Here is a 16,105-nt window from a genome sequence, read left to right as displayed (position 1 = left end):
AGAGGATGAACATGAGAAAACTTCATCAAACTTCATCAAACAAGTGAGTCAGAAACAGAAACAGTGAGGAGAGACGACCACATTCTAGAAAACAATGAGACACTGTCTCCCTCTGTGGACAGAAGGGACAAGTAGCAGCAACGTCTGAGTTGATAACAGAAACAAAAGTGTTGACAGCAACAGCTCCGTGTAGAAGCCTCCACTGTAAGCCCCCCCCCCTCTTTGTCAGTGGTGGTTTGTAGAGTGCTCTCCACTCAGGCCTCTGAGCCTGTCAGGTCCAGATGAGTCCTCCATGGAGAGTCACTCCGGTCTTCTAGTCTGTTCTGGTTCAGAAGTTTCACAAATAGATTATACATAGTTTTACCCGTCATGGTGCTCAGTGTGCTACAAGAGGCAGTTTTTAACTTTAACAAAAAACCTTCACATTTAAGGACAGGAACAATGTTTACATCAGGAAGAGGATCACTGGTGTCAGGCTGAATGAGTCCATCACAGTGAGCAGTGATCAGCAGAAGTTCAGGGTGTCAGCTGCTGTTTCCAGCCTCTCAGCAGGAGGCTCACCACCCTGACTGACCTGATCCCCAAACGTGAGGCCAGACCTGCAGCGTGGTCCAGGTGAGGGCCACACACCTCCACCACATGGCCCAGTGTGAGGACTTTGGCCTGGCACAGTTTCTGAGGTAGGCCTGGTTCTGCATCACACCGGAGCCGAGTCCCGTGGACCACTGGCTCTTTGAGAAGCCAGAACAGAGAGTCACAGTTCTTCAGTCTCTCCTTATGGAAACATTCCCACACTTTGAGCAGTCCTTTGTAAAAACCTGGAAGGTTGTCCAACTTACATCCATTTACATCCATGAGAAACAACGACTCAGCCAGGCCCACCACACCGCTCTGGTATGGCACGGGCTACGGGTCTCAGACCAGGTCCCCAGGTCCAGTCAGGAGTCTTTGGACGAACTGGAGCCTGAAGGCGGCCCCCTGCTCGCCAAGTGGACAAGGCCATGTCCCCCTCCTCCTTAGGCAGAAAGAGGACACTCTGTGGGACCCAGTGCAGATGGTCCCAGAAGAAGTCCACCATCACAGCCTGTATTCTGGCCAGCAGACGTGCTGGGGGGTCCACACATGCCAGTCGGTGCCATACCATGGAGGACACCAGGTTGTTAATGATGAGGGTGCAGCCTTTAAAAGACATGTGTGGGCGAAGCCACTTCCATTTTGTAAGTCGTCTTCTACTTTCTCTAAAACATTGTCCCAGTTTTTACTCATGAAGGTTTCATCCTCAAGATAAATGCCCAGATATCTCAGACCTTCTTTATTCCAGGTCAACCCCCCCGGTAACACAAGCTCTCTGCTCAGCTCAGTTCCCACTGCTAAAGCTTCACTTTTTTTTCCCAGTTAGTTTTTGCAGATGATATTTTGCCGAACTGATCAACAGTTTCAACTAGTACATCGATTTGCTGCAGCCTGCAGCAAAAACCTCAGTCCACCTCGTCTCCTTGACTCCAGCCAGAGAGCGAAGGTTCAGCACCTTCACACAGCTGACATAAAGCTGCTTCTTCCCACAAGAGCTGAAACTACCCAGCACCGGTGTTTTGAAGGAAAGAAGCAGTTCTGGACACAATGTCAATGAGACCTTGACCTCCCTCTGCCACAGGGAGATACAGGGCCGCTGCCCTCAGCCAGTGCTGACCAGACCAGAAGAACTTCACCAGGCGACGCTGCACATCTTCAACCAGACCTGGAGGTGGCACCAACACAATAAGTCTGTGCCAAAGAGACGAGGCGACCAAGTTATTCACTATCAGAACTCTTCCCCTGTAGGACAGATAAGGTAGCAACCATTTCCATTTAGACAACTTCGCTTCCACCTTTTCCAGCACCCCCTCCCAGTTCTGCCTCTGAAAGCCCTCACTTCCTAAATGGACTCCCAGAACTTTTAATCCATCCCTTCCCCACCGGAGACTTCCAGGAAGACCAGGCTCAGTCCCCGGGCTCCACTGACCCATTAAAAACCCCTCACTCTTCTCCCAGTTGACTCTGGCTGAAAAGGCTCTCCCATAAAAGACCAGACTTTCCTGAAGTTGCTGGACATCATGCTGGTCATGGATAAAAACATTAACATCATCAGCATAAGCTGAGACGACCACAGGAGGGTTGTGAGCCAGCCCCGGCAGAGAGAGACCCCTCAGCCTGCTCCTCAACCTGCACAGAAGAGGCTCGATGGCGATGCTGTAGACTTGTCCATTAAAAATGTCTAAAATGTCTCCTCCCAAAACACCCCAGAAATGTTTTTAAAAATCTGAAGGTAATCCATCCACTCCAGGGGCCTTTCCGGACGCCATCTGCGACACAGCCGCGGTCAGCTCCTCTAAGGTGATGTCAGAGTTTAGTGTATCCTGTTCTTCAGGACTCAGCTGAGGAAGTCCTTCTAGCAGCTCTGCAGCAGAGTCCACATCACAGTGAACTGCTCTGAACAGCTCTGAGTAGAACTCTACTGCATGCTTCCTCATCCCAGCCGGTTCTGTGGTCACTTCTCCGTCTGGGAGCCGCAGAGACACCATCTGTTTCCTCCGAGCCACCGACTTCTCTAAGTTAAAGAAGAAGGTGGTCGGAGCGTCCATATCATGTAGTTTAGTGAAGCGGGCTCTGACCAAGGCTCCTTTGGCTCTTTCATGTAAAAAGGAGTTTAAATCCTGACTCTTGGTTTTGAGCCGTTCTGCATCCTGCCCGTTGCTTTGTGTGGCTGGGACAGCTTCCAGGTTTCTGATCTCCTCCTCTAGCTTTTTAATGGCTCTTTTTATTTTGACGGTGGAGTTGGCTGCGTACTGCTGACAGAACACTCGGATTTGGGCCTTTCCTACTTCCCACCACTGGGTAAGGGAGGAAAACTCTTCTTTCTTATTTTTCCAAAAAGCCCAAAACAGTTTAAAATTCTCACAGAAAGTAAAATCATGCAATAATTTAACGTTAAAATGCCAAAAAGACTTTGATTTTACTGTTGAGGATAAAATAAACTCCATTAAAACCAGATGGTGATCAGTAAAACCAACAGGGAGGATCTGACAGTTAAAAACCTGATTAGTAAAAGCAGCAGAAAGATAAAACCTGTCTAACCTGGCTGCACTGATCCTTCTCACAAACTCTCACACGCCCACCACCACTCCACCAACAAACTCCCAGCTGTTTAATGACAGTGTGAACAGCACTAATCACATGGAATCAGATCTTTTCAAACCAGATTTGGTCCACTTCCATATGTTCAAATACAGGCATTATGATTAGGGCCCAGGCACCTCCGGTGGGAGGCCCTATTGTATTTCGAAGGATTTTTATTTCCCTTTTGGGGCTTTTTCAGGGCCTAGACATGCTCAAATTCTAGAGTTTTCAAGAAATTCAAATCCCTAAAAAGTAATTGTATTCTGGAGTAATTTGACGTGCAAGGATCGTCGTCTCGTGACAGACGCAGGAAGTGAAGCGTTTATCCTTCCGCAGTGCAAAACGCATGCAACGCGGAGCCATGTGCCCGCCGATCGCTCTTCACCAACAGGTCCCGAGTTGCGTGTGCTCGGGTCCGTCCAGTGCTACAACGTAGCCCTAGTTATTATTATTATATGATTTTATAAAGGTTATATCATTTATACGATATTAGTCACATGCTTGGGTCCAAGTGGCGCAGTCCTGCAGCTAAAAGCTGATGTGTGGTCATCTTTTACAAATCTATTCTGTTTAGTGACCGTGTCAAAGTCTCGTGGCTCAACAAGCAGCCCGGCCGATCAGCTGCTCCGACCTCGGCTGAACCGTCTGCACTCAAACACGAGCTGCTTCCCGTAACTGAAAATAAACAGATGATTGATTGAGGTATCTCTGTTTCTCTCAGATGTGACATAGATATTCAGGTCAACGGAGCCATCAGATTACATTCAACAATCACATGTCAGGTTTACAAAAGCCTTCATTAAATGTCTAAGTACACATTGTCATTATCAAGCCAACTGGGCTCAGTGGAATGTTCTGAGCATGAACTTCCTCCTAGATACTAGACACTCACTGTAAGTACACACCCACTGTGTTTGTTAAGCACAGCTTTGTTACCTGAAACTGGAGATTACTGGTATTTCACACTTTAAAAAGAAAAATAAAGACGACTGTTATCCATCAGCCCCTATTCACAAATGAATCAGCTCATTTAATCCCAGTTTGTACAGACGCTGCTGAATCCTGACAGACAGCACCGCTCTTAAACTCTTTATTCGTGCATTGCACTGATCTGATGATTCTGGTGGCTGCCAGTTCCCTGACGTGACCAATAAAGGGCTTGTACACCAGATAATATCATTGACATACCAAATCGTACTAAGAAGAGCCAGTCAATCAAATTGTATTTGTAGAGCCCCTATTCACAAATCACTATTTGTCTCACTGGGCTGAACAAAGCCATCAACTGCCTTTCACCTTCATCAAGATTGAAGAAAACCACCAAGAAAACCTCAGACCAGGAAGAGAAGGTAGAGACCTCAGAGGGCGTCACATGTCAGGGAAGCCTCTCCCAGGACGGACAATAAAGCTAAATCAATAAAGCTGAATCAATAAAGCTTATTCAAGAAAAAAGCCTGTAAAGTTCTGTGACTTTGTCTGGACTAGTTTCTGTGAATACACCTGCATCCATGTACTAACTTCTTCTAATGTCATTTCATTCATATAAGAAGTGTGAAGCAGCAGCTCTGTTCTGACAGTCAGAACTTTAACTTCATACGAAATCAGGAGAACTTTCTTGTTCCTCTGCTCGGACGATTCTAAACTATTGTTGGAGCTTGTTACTGGTGAAAATGTGCTCAATAACAATCACGTAACACAATTGGGTTTTTTCCACACATAAAATTGAAAGTCATTTCCCAGAAGGAGTTTTTTTTTCTTTTACGTTCAAACCGGTTTTGCAGGTGGGTTGGGTTAGGGTTAGGCCATTGTTTTCAACCCGAATGTGCATTCCATCAAACTCCAGCTTACAGTATATAAAGATGCTGCAGGTGGATGTGAGAGGCACCCGGGACACAGACCAGTTCACTGCATCATGGCTTCCACAGCGGTGCTCCTACTTCAGCTGCTCCTGGTCTCACTGGCGTCTGCATCACATCTATTAGGGGGAAGTGCGACCTTCACCTACAGAGGACAAAACCCTGATGGAACGTACAGGGTGAGACAAGCAATGATGACATAGAGACAATGTGTGAATCTGGTCCATGATAGAAATGTCTTATTCTTCTTCATTATTACTGTTGTCTTGTGTTTGTGGGAGCTTTATTTCTTTTGTTTGATTTTCTAGTTAAGCATCAAGGCCACAAAAAACGTATTGATTTAATAATAATAGTAATTTTATACATTTTACATTCTTACAAAAACTTCTTAAAGATTTGGATACTGTTAAACTTCCGATTCTCGCCCCTAATTAGCTTTGAACAAGACAAAGTAATAATAACAACAATAATAATAATTATAATTGTTTAGCACAGGGGTCTTCAATGTTTTTCAGGCCAAGGACCAGGAGCAGGGACCCCGTACTATAAATATTGTATAAAATTGTGTTTTATATTAAACTGGGCCTAGTGCCATGTATACACATAGCTACCCTGTTATTGTGCATTCAATACTAAACTATTCAAATAATACACAGGCTCATGTTAATGTGTATTTAAAGACATTTAAATTTGTGGGAAAAAAATTGGCTATCATGTCATGAGTCTTCCAGCAGATTAACGGCCTCATGTGTGAAAGGATGGAACCTCTGAAGACAGGAGAGTGACAACATGCTGGAAAGTGGCTGTACGATGCAAGAAAGGTATGTGTGTGTGTGTGTGTGTGTGTGTGTGTGTGTGTGTGTGTGTGTGTGTGTGTGTGTGTGTGTGTGTGTGTGTGTGTGTGTGTGTGTGTGTGTGTGTGTGTGTGTGTGTGTGCGTTCCTGTATAAATGATGCATTTGTGTTTATTGAGGTTGAAAAGATTCAAGGTTGAAACATGTTTAATGAGAACCTGTATTTACAGATTACAGATTACAGTTTTTTGCAAAGCAAATGAAACCTGATGACAGGTCCTCCTCACGTCTCTCCTCCCAGTCAGGGCCTGCTGGGACGCCGGCGGACGGCAGGAGGTGGTGTAGCTCCTCACGCTGTCACTGCTTCTGCTTTATTCTGGTGTTTGCTGCCGTTTATCTGCTCTTTTACAACAGAAACCTAACGGAAAGCACAACTGACTGGAACCCTAAATGGTTGATGCACTATAATTCAACAAAATGGTGGACACCTTTTAAAAGTCTGAGTCAGAGCAAGAACTTTCCCAACACGACAGATCTCAGCAGCATCACTCGTTCTCCTGGAGCTGCTGACGGTTCCACAGCTGACAGCAGCTCCTCAGTGACTGATCAGGCGACACAGAACAACTCGGTTCCCCCGCTGGTTCCTTACGTGTCTCCTGGACCATATCTAGTGGAATATCCACATCAGTACCACTTCAATATCAATGAGCCGCAGAAGTGCGCGGAGCAGCAGCCTTTCCTGGTTCTGATGGTTCCTGTGGCGCCCCACAACCGGGCCCACCGGGACATCGTCCGCAGCACGTGGGGGGAGGGACAGCAGCGTCCTGGGTAAAGTGGTGAAGCTGTTCTTCCTGCTGGGGCTGAACACTGGAGAGGGAGGAGCAGCTCCCAGAGCAGCTGCTGCAGGAGAGCAAAGAGCACCAGGACCTGATCCAGAGCGACTTCGTGGACTGCTACAAGAACCTGACCATCAAGACCATGGTGATGCTGGAGTGGCTGGACTCCTACTGCTCCAGCGCCTCTTACGCCATGAAGATCGACTCGGACATGTTCCTAAATCTGCCCAATCTCATAAATATGTTGTTCAACGCCCGAAGACAAACTACATGACCGGACTCGTGGCGAATGGAGGTGCCTGTCTGAGGATCCGACTCTAAATGGTACGCTCCTGTCGAGATTTACTCCAAACCACAGTACCCACGATACGCGTTGGGCCTCGGCTACGTTCTGTCGTTAGATCTCCCGAAAAAGTTGGTGGAAGCAGCCAAAGACGTGCGAGCTCTGTACATTGAAGACGTTTATCTGGGGTTGTGTATGCAGCACCTGGGCATCCCCCTCACTGACCCCCCAGACTGGGGCTACTTTCAGGTGTTTCCTGTGCATTACTCTCCCTGTGCTTTCTCCAAGCTGATCGCCACCACCACTCATGAAAACGCAGATCGTACGTGGATGTGGGCGGACTTTAAAAAACAAGACCCGTTCTGCTGATGTGTGAAAAAGAAACAGGACTCATTCAATTCAGTTCAGTTCAATTTGTATAGCACCAAATCATAATATATATTATCTCAAGGATCTTTACATAGAAGGTCGAGACATTCATAATGTTACCAAACTTATTCAATGTTTTGTGGTTTACGTTTTAGTATAGTTTGAATCTGCTGTCCTCTCAGATTCACGTTGAACAGAACAAACTTCATCGAGCTGGTTCTGTTTCGCTGAGAATCTGAGATTCAGTGACTGAAGGTTTTAAATCCAGTATTTTTACAGTTCTGAAAATACTGAGTTAATTATCGATATCGTGTTAAGTGTGTTTGCTGATAGGTGGAGTTACAGTGAAGGGGTTGGTCTGACGCTTTTTACCCATCATTGTCCATAGAACAGATGTTGCTGTTTGGTTTGGAACCACAAACCCTGAAATGCGTCTTGTTCAGACGGAACAAATCCATCACAGCCTCAGGGAGAAATCTGCACTGTCTTTTGTTTGCTTTAAATCAGGGCTGACCTGCTCTCGCACCAAAGACAAGTTCCAACTCGTCATCCAGCTCCACAAGCAGGAGAAGCTTCCTGAAAGTATTCTGTTGTGATGTCACCTCCTCTGTGATGTCACACTGTCGTACGACAACAGGCAGTGAGACAGTTTCTATAACTTCTCCTCAAATATGCTGCTTCGTATCTTTATACGTTCTATAATCTCCACTGTGAGTGACAGGAACAACAAATCCACAGTCAACGGTCAAACTTTATCTGAAAGTTAATAGAAGACTTTTAAGAAGATAAAGACTTTTATATTGAAACTGTCAATTTGCTAAATAGTATAGTTTGTGAAGTTTTTATTTTTCAAAATAAAATGCCCACTTTTCCAATGCCACTGTGAGCTGTTAATAATGTAAACATGTAACTTACTGAAGGAAGTGATCATTAATGAGTAACACTAGAATGAATGAATGTGAACTCACAGTTGATTTGTTCATGGAAGCAAACAATCCGAACTCCAGAGAACTCAGGTCAGAGTTTTCTCTGTGGGAACACACACATGAAGCATCCTGATGTGTGTAGAGTGTTTGTGTTGTCGTGCAGCTGCATGTTCGTTCGCCTTGTGTTTACATCTGACAGCTCATTCAAAAACTGTTTTTATGTCCACGACATCACATCCTGTTGTGATTTCGGAGGCTGGTGCGTCTCGAAGGTTCATTATGTTCCTGGACTCAAGCTACTGTTAAAATCATGATTATTTATTAGCAGCAGCCAGAGTCTACACACTAATGTTGAAGATATAACTCCGGTAAAAACAGGACAATTCTGCCACTGGATAAAAGCAGAGCTCTCAGGTCAGTGTGGTGCTTCTCCAGTCGGACTCAACCAACTAAAGAACGGTCTGTTCTCGGGCCTTTGTGTGAGTTTCCAGTTCTTGTATGTTGAACGTCTACTTGGTTCAGGGTTACTTTGATGTGTACTTTATTTTATAATACCTTTGTTTATACACTTTTTACATTTGTTCCCGTACGTTTTATTTTCAATCTCTCGATGTGACGCACATTAAGCTTCTTCTAATGAAATGTGCTGAATGAGTTAAATGTCGTTGTCATTTAACTCCTCACGACTCTGCACATGTTCTAACCTTCATTAGAAATGTTAGGATGTTTATTTTTCCACTTCATTAAACACTGTTGTTCCGTCTATTTCTTTAAACTGTACATGCTAAATATCCTGAGGGGAATAAAACCCTGTTAAGGCTGCGTCACCTCTTCCAGGTGAATTTGAATCCAGTGATCTATAGTTGGGTTAGGGTTATTAGTTTGTGTAATAATATTGTAATCAAATTGTTTTCCAAATTGGTATAATGAAGGTAAAATAAGTAAATACACTATGAGTATAATAATATTTGAAGTGCTTATGAATGTAGAGCACTTATCAATAACCTCTTCTCTAAGACGAGTTTAAACTCTGTGTGTGGTTCTGTTGTCAATCATCATGTGTTTAAATCATTAAATTGATGGATTCGTACAGAAACATTTAGAACTGAGAACCGATGCATTAATAAACTCTTTTCTGTCTCATAAACAGATATGATAATACATGTTTAGGTAACAATCAGAATCCAAACCCACTCAGGTTTAACTGTCAGAGCTCAGGCCGCTCACACAGCTTCCAGCACAGTGTTCCCACACACGTGGTGTGTGGGAACATGCATCAAACGTGATACCATAAAATGGTGTGCCTTTCGGCATTCAATAAATTTGGTTATCAAGATAAAAATATTAAATATTAATATTTTATTATTAATATTAAATAATAACTTTAATTGATTAAAGTTACCTCGGGGCACCACCCTTCAAAGGAAGGGAAAATATAGCCAATTTATTGATTAAGTCTCATAAAGGTTCTAACTGATTAACAATTAAATTAATAACTATAACCAAAATTACCATATAGATAGTTAGCTAAGTTGAAGGATATGGAGTTCTTGACAGTGTAGAGGTTGGCGAAATTCACTTATGCAACATTAATAAAGAAACATTTGTGAAAGAAAAACATTTATTATGAATATAATAAAGTATAAAAACACAAATTACTAACGGTCTAATTGCTAAACAAAGATAGGTATGTGTGTATACATGTGTGTGTGTGTGTGTGTCTGTGTGTGTGTGTGTGTGTGTCTGTGTGTGTGTGTGTGTGTGTGTGTCTGTGTGTGTGTGTGTCTGTGTGTGTGTGTGTGTGTCTGTGTCTGTGTGTGTGTGTGTGTCTGTGTGTGTGTGTGTGTGTGTCTGTGTGTGCCAAATTAGAGGAAGTTACTAGATGTATGCAAGGAAAGACTGTGAAGAGCATAACAGACTAACATTACTTTCTCAATAACTTGTACCCAAAATATCACAACACCACAAATCAAACTTATAAACCTCACACAGAATCGAATAAACAGTCTTGCTTAGCCTAGTATAATTATTAAGCCCAGTTGTGTTACCAGTCCGTGGAAAGGGGAAAAAGGAAGTTGCTGTGCAGTTCGCAGTTTTGTGTCGTCTTGCTGGTTTCTGTTGAGCTGTGTAGCTCAGTCGCTGGTTGAAGTTTGCCAGCAGGACATCGAGTCGCTGCTAGGACGTTGGTAGAGCTTGGAGGGCGAGGAGGTTTCCTTGGTGAGATGAGCTGGAAGCTGCACCTTTGTGCTCCTCTCGAAGAGTTGGATGGGAAGAGAAGATGTGAGCTGGAGAAGAGGCTCCACAGCCTTCCCTCTGTGGAGGGGGTGTAGAAAGAGGCAGGAAGAGGCTCGAGACCTGGCTTTATATTGGCCCGGTGACCTCACAGGTCATGGGGTCCAGAGTGACCAATGGGAGTTGAAACCTGTTTCCCTGGGGGGGTTTTCACACCTCTGATGCCCCCTGGGAGACTGAGTTCCTTGCTCTGGTTTTTGATGGCCCTTGGGAGACTGAGTCTTGGAGGAACATGCGGCTTCAGGCTCTTGACTGAACATGTAGGCCGAAGTGTGGTTTCACAAAGAACCATGGCCCAACATGTGCTTGTAGTGGGGGGGCAGAGGGGGACATTTAATTATGTGATTGGGAAAATTAAAACTCCAGGACAACAGAAGGGGAATACAAAGTATGGGATGCATATTTGATAATTTATATCATATAAAATATGTAATTTATATCGTTTAAAATCATGGGGGGAGAGGGGGAGGGGGGAGCTGGCTCATTAGCATTTAAAGGAACAGGCACTCAAAACAGGTCGCTCTGTGGAGGGCTGTTTTATACAGGGTAAAAAGCTGTTTGAAATGATCCTTGTGGTATTTTGACCAAAGTATGTTACAGACATTTCATTAAGACCCCAAGGAACCATATCAACTTGTGGTAAAATGGGCATGCTATGTCCCCTTTAAATTAACTCAAGTTGTAGCTTGAAGCTAACTCACCGATTCCACCGCAGCACCTTTTATATAACTATAATTATTTAGGTTTTTATTGTATTACCAATCAATCAAACTTTATTCATTTAGCAAAAATCTAATTCAATTTAAAGTGCTTAACAACAGATGTTAAACATTCATTTAAATGAATTAAAATGATTCAAAAATGAATTAAAATGAATTAAAATGAATTAAAATGAATTATAATGAATTCATATAAATTGAAATGAATTAAAATGATCTCTCAGATCTTCTGGAACCTTCTAGCGACTCAGGCGTCATTGCTGAAAGCAGCAGAACCAAAAGTTGTGGTTCTACTTTAGTTGTAAGAACTAATGAAAGATGTTTTAAATCCATGTAACAGCTGACCAGTGTAAAGATGTGATGTGAATTAACTGCAGCTGATTCATTGTGTTTTTGTTCGAGCAGAAAGAAAAGAGACGTTGAGTCTGTGTTAATCTGTCAGTGACGCTCTGGACTTGAACCAAACGTTTCTCCTTCAGATTCAGTTTGTGTTTTTAGTTCCAGGACAGTTTCTCTCTGAGTCATCAGGAGACTGTTAATCAGCTCATATTGTTCAGTTCGGTCACATGAAATTAAATAAATGATAAAGATGCAGGAGAGAACAAATGAGTCATAGAAAATCTTTTATTCTTAGATGAAAGTTAAACGTGCACAGATGAGATGAACGGTTCAGAGGAGACAACAAGTGTCTGTGGGTCCATGACATGTCTTTACAAATATATAATATCATAGAAATATAAAACCCTGTTCACAGCCAGAGACTGATCATAAATCTTCAGGTTAAACTCACCACAAACTAATATTCACTGTGATCACATCTACTTTAGCTTCAGTAACAAAAACTAAACATAAATAAACAAACACTGTAGGAATCATTCAATACTCACTGTGCCTGTTTACAGAGTTTTAAAGGTAAAACGTCTGAGATTAACTGAATGTACCATGAACGTACATGTTCTGAATCTAAAGGAACAGTTCCCCACTTTTAGAAAATCCACCAATCCACAGACAGTTAGCTTAGCTTAGCACAAAGACTGGACACCCCTGTTAGCACCTGTACAGCACGGTAACTGCTGTTGGTTTCATTTGTGCAAAAAAATCTTTTTTTAAACTGTACTAAACCTTTTATTGAATTGAACTTTTTTAGATTTTTGTACAGATTTGATATTAATGTTAGTCGTTAGGAACATAAGAGAAAATCCATAAAATGAATTCAAAATAAGAAAAATAAACTATAATATTAAAAATAAAAGCAACTCGGGAGGAAACTTCTCAGAGAAAAGAAAAATGAAATGTTGAGCAGCATCATGCTTTTATCTCGCACAGTGAACTTCTTCAAACGAGTTGAAACCAGAGGAACGTGCTCCGTCGACGTTTGAGACATGTGCACACCAACACACATCAACGCAGCGGCCATGTTGTTAAAGAGGAGGTGTGAATCTGTCCGTCGGCTTCATCCTCAATCAGATCAAATGTGATGTCTGACTGTCGCAGTTTGGTTTGTTAGAAAGACCAAAATGTGGATTTTCAAACTTTTACATACTTTAAATTGGAAGAAATATCACCAGTAATATTTCTGATATATTTGTTTCTAAGCTGTTCTATGTAAATTCAGAATGTAACATTGTGCATAATAACTCTTTATTCCCTGTTTCCTGGTTTCATCAGAAAACAGAACAAAACCTATTTTAAATTATGATATTTTCTACAATCTGAAGTGATCAGCCTCTCTCTTCAATGTGGCGGCAGCAGAGACGGTCCACACCATCAGGGGATGTGAGGTCTGTGTGTACATATCTAAAGGATTTCTGGCATTTTGCAAAAACACAACAGATAAAATAACAACAGAGTACAAAGCTGCTGTGTGCGGCACATCAGCTGTTTCCTGTTCTTCCTCTGACCGTTTTAAACACGTCTGTTCAACAGAGATCTGTGAGTAAGTGAGTCACATGTATCAGGAATATAAGTCAAATAAATAAATATATGTGTCATAATTCATATTTATTCTTAGATTAAATCATATTCATTTGTGTTAATCAATGTTAATGGGAAATAGTAGCTAAAGTTTTTACATAGAGTTAAATGAAATGATTCAGTGTATAATAATATAACTATCATCTATTGTTAATATTGAAATAATTCAACCACGTGTAGAATTTTCTTATTTTTCTTCAATGTAAACATGAAGCAACATCCTGGACTTGTTAAAAAGAGGAAACTGCAGATGTAAGAATATATAAACTAATGGAACAGAATTATAATTTTTGTTTTATTTTTTGTTGTATCAACTTTTTCTTCAAATTACCACGAGTAGTAAAAGTAAAAAGTATAAATAGCGCCACTTCATCATTTTAATAAGTTGACTTGACTCTTGCACATATGTACATGTTAACTGTTGCCCCCCTTTTTTAAAAAAATGGAATCGTCCAGAATGTGTGAATACTTGAGACTAATCAAACGATTTGATGAGTTTAATTTATAAGCAAATGACAAATTGTTTTTGATGTCCTGCGAAATGTAAAATGCTGAATAAATTTGAATCTGTGTTTTTCTAAGAACGTCACACGTCATGTCTGGTTTTTCTTTTCTCCTCCAGAGGAATTTCTCCATATGCTGCATATCCAGTGAGCCTGATTTCAGTTTTTAGGTCTAGTTTAGTTTAATTCATATATATTTGCCTTCTTCTTCATTAAATTTCATTTCTATATTTGGTATTTTTACACCAAGTATCTCCAAAGCTCTCCTCAGTTCTCATGAAGTTTCTCCCAATCGAACGGTTTTCTTCCCTTATAATTAAAACGATTTCTCATTTCCTCTCATTCTTCCTCTTTGAATAAATCAGAACTGTGTTTCCTGATTCAGACGTCTGAGTTCAGTCGTCTCCATCATTTAACTGCATCACTTAACTATTTCTACGATATAATATGAACGTGCCTGAATCCTTCAGAGTCCTCGGCTACTGCGGCTAGTTTTAAATGCCACGTTAAATTTAGTTTCACCTTGCTGATGTTTGGTATCTTTTTTATTTCAGAAAATACATTTTTCAACATATTAGATCCAAAAAACACACAAGACAAATCAGGTAAAGACTCCAGAGGTTTTAAATGACTTCAAAACAGATTTAGAAAAGTGCTGATCTGCAGTTATGTCGTCGTGAACGGAAATAATCTGCTGAGTGTGTTTGTGTTCAGAATATGTGAGTGAATAACAGAGTGGAGGAGGTGGAGGAGCGTGAGTGTGTCTGCAGACACTGAGTCAGGACAGAGCAGCAGCAGATCCACTGATGATGCTGTGTCACCTCCACAGGAACACACAGGGAGGATGGTGGACTGGACTCTGTGTGACAGCTGATCTCAGAGCAGCTCACCTCCTCTGATTCCTCTGGAGCTCTGTCTCCACTCTGCCTCCCAGCAACAAGGCCCAGTCAGAGCCGCTCTACACACAAGCTGCTGCTGCTTCAGCCTCTGGATCCTCAGGACACAGCTCAGCCTCCGTCCACACACACTGTCCTCTTCACACTCACCTCCACAAAGATCACTTCCAGCTGTTGAGAGAAGAAGACATCAGTGTTCCAGAGACTCACTTCATCAGCTGTGAGTCAGTGATGCAGCACATCCAGTAGAAAGAGCAGCAGGGACTTCAGTCCTGTTCAGAGGTGGAGCAGCTTCCTCTCTGCTTCATGTTCACGTGTTGGAATGAACACGCTAAGAGCTAAGTGTGTTTCCTCTGCATGTCAAAGTGCAGAGTGGACACCTGAGAGGTGGATTTACTGCTGTTACAGGTGAAGACATGTTTCACTGTGTGAGCACGTGCACATAAAAGGGGCGGGGTTTACTGTGTATGACCAATCACAGACATGGACAGTTTGACTGACAGCAGAGCCTCATATTTCACAACCAGGATCAAACTGTTCTATAATAAAAATCAGAGGAGAACAAACACATGATCCAGAATAAAAGAAACTCAGTCACAGCTGCTAAATGCAGGAAGAACAGCTGGTGAAACATCTGGGATCGTGTCAATGTGTAAGTTACAGCGCCCCCTGGTGGCATTTGGTAAAAATATATTACGTGACCACGACATAATAACGTGTGAACGAGATAAATAACTCGAGGCCACGAGATCTGAATCTGTTGTTTACTAACAAGACGAGTGGAAGACACACACTGTCTCACTGTCTCTGAGGACACACACTGTCTCACTGTCTCTGAGGACACACACTGTCTCACTGTCTCTGAGGACACACACTGTCTCTGAGGACACACACTGTCTCACTGTCTCTGAGGACACACACTGTCTCACTGTCTCTGAGGACACACACTGTCTCACTGTCTCTGAGGACACACACTGTCTCTGAGGACACACACTGTCTCACTGTCTCTGAGGACACACACTGTCTCACTGTCTCTGAGGACACACACTGTCTCACTGACTCTGAGGACACACACTGTCTCACTGTCTCTGAGGACACACACTGTCTCACTGTCTCTGAGGACACACACTGTCTCACTGTCTCTGAGGACACACACTGTCTCACTGTCTCTGAGGACACACACTGACTCTGAGGACACACACTGTCTCACTGTCTCTGAGGACACACACTGTCTCACTGTCTCTGAGGACACACACTGTCTCACTGTCTCTGAGGACACACACTGTCTCTGAGGACACACACTGTCTCACTGACTCTGAGGACACACACTGTCTCACTGACTCTGACGACACACACTGTCTCTGAGGACACACACTGTCTCTGGGGACACACACTGTCTCACTGTCTCTGAGGACACACACTGTCTCACTGACTCTGAGGACACACACTGTCTCACTGTCTCTGAGGACACACACTGTCTCTGAGGAAACACACTGTCTCAC

At 42.7% G+C, this 16,105-nt stretch overlaps 1 protein-coding gene and 1 pseudogene across 1 annotated transcript in view; one reads left to right on the top strand and one right to left on the bottom strand.

The window, feature by feature from the left end:
* Window positions 1-16,105, bottom strand: part of LOC118107876 (ZP domain-containing protein-like) — a 105,877-nt gene that overhangs the window by 64,935 nt on the left and 24,837 nt on the right. The gene's annotated exons all lie outside the window — the stretch shown is intronic.
* On the top strand, window positions 6,138-7,593 carry LOC118109881 (annotated as a pseudogene).

The sequence above is a fragment of the Hippoglossus stenolepis genome, chromosome 1, assembly GCF_022539355.2.
Source record: "Hippoglossus stenolepis isolate QCI-W04-F060 chromosome 1, HSTE1.2, whole genome shotgun sequence".
NCBI lineage: Eukaryota > Metazoa > Chordata > Actinopteri > Pleuronectiformes > Pleuronectidae > Hippoglossus > Hippoglossus stenolepis.
Note: the sequence above shows the minus strand (reverse complement) of the source record. Positions and strands in the feature narration are given on the sequence as shown.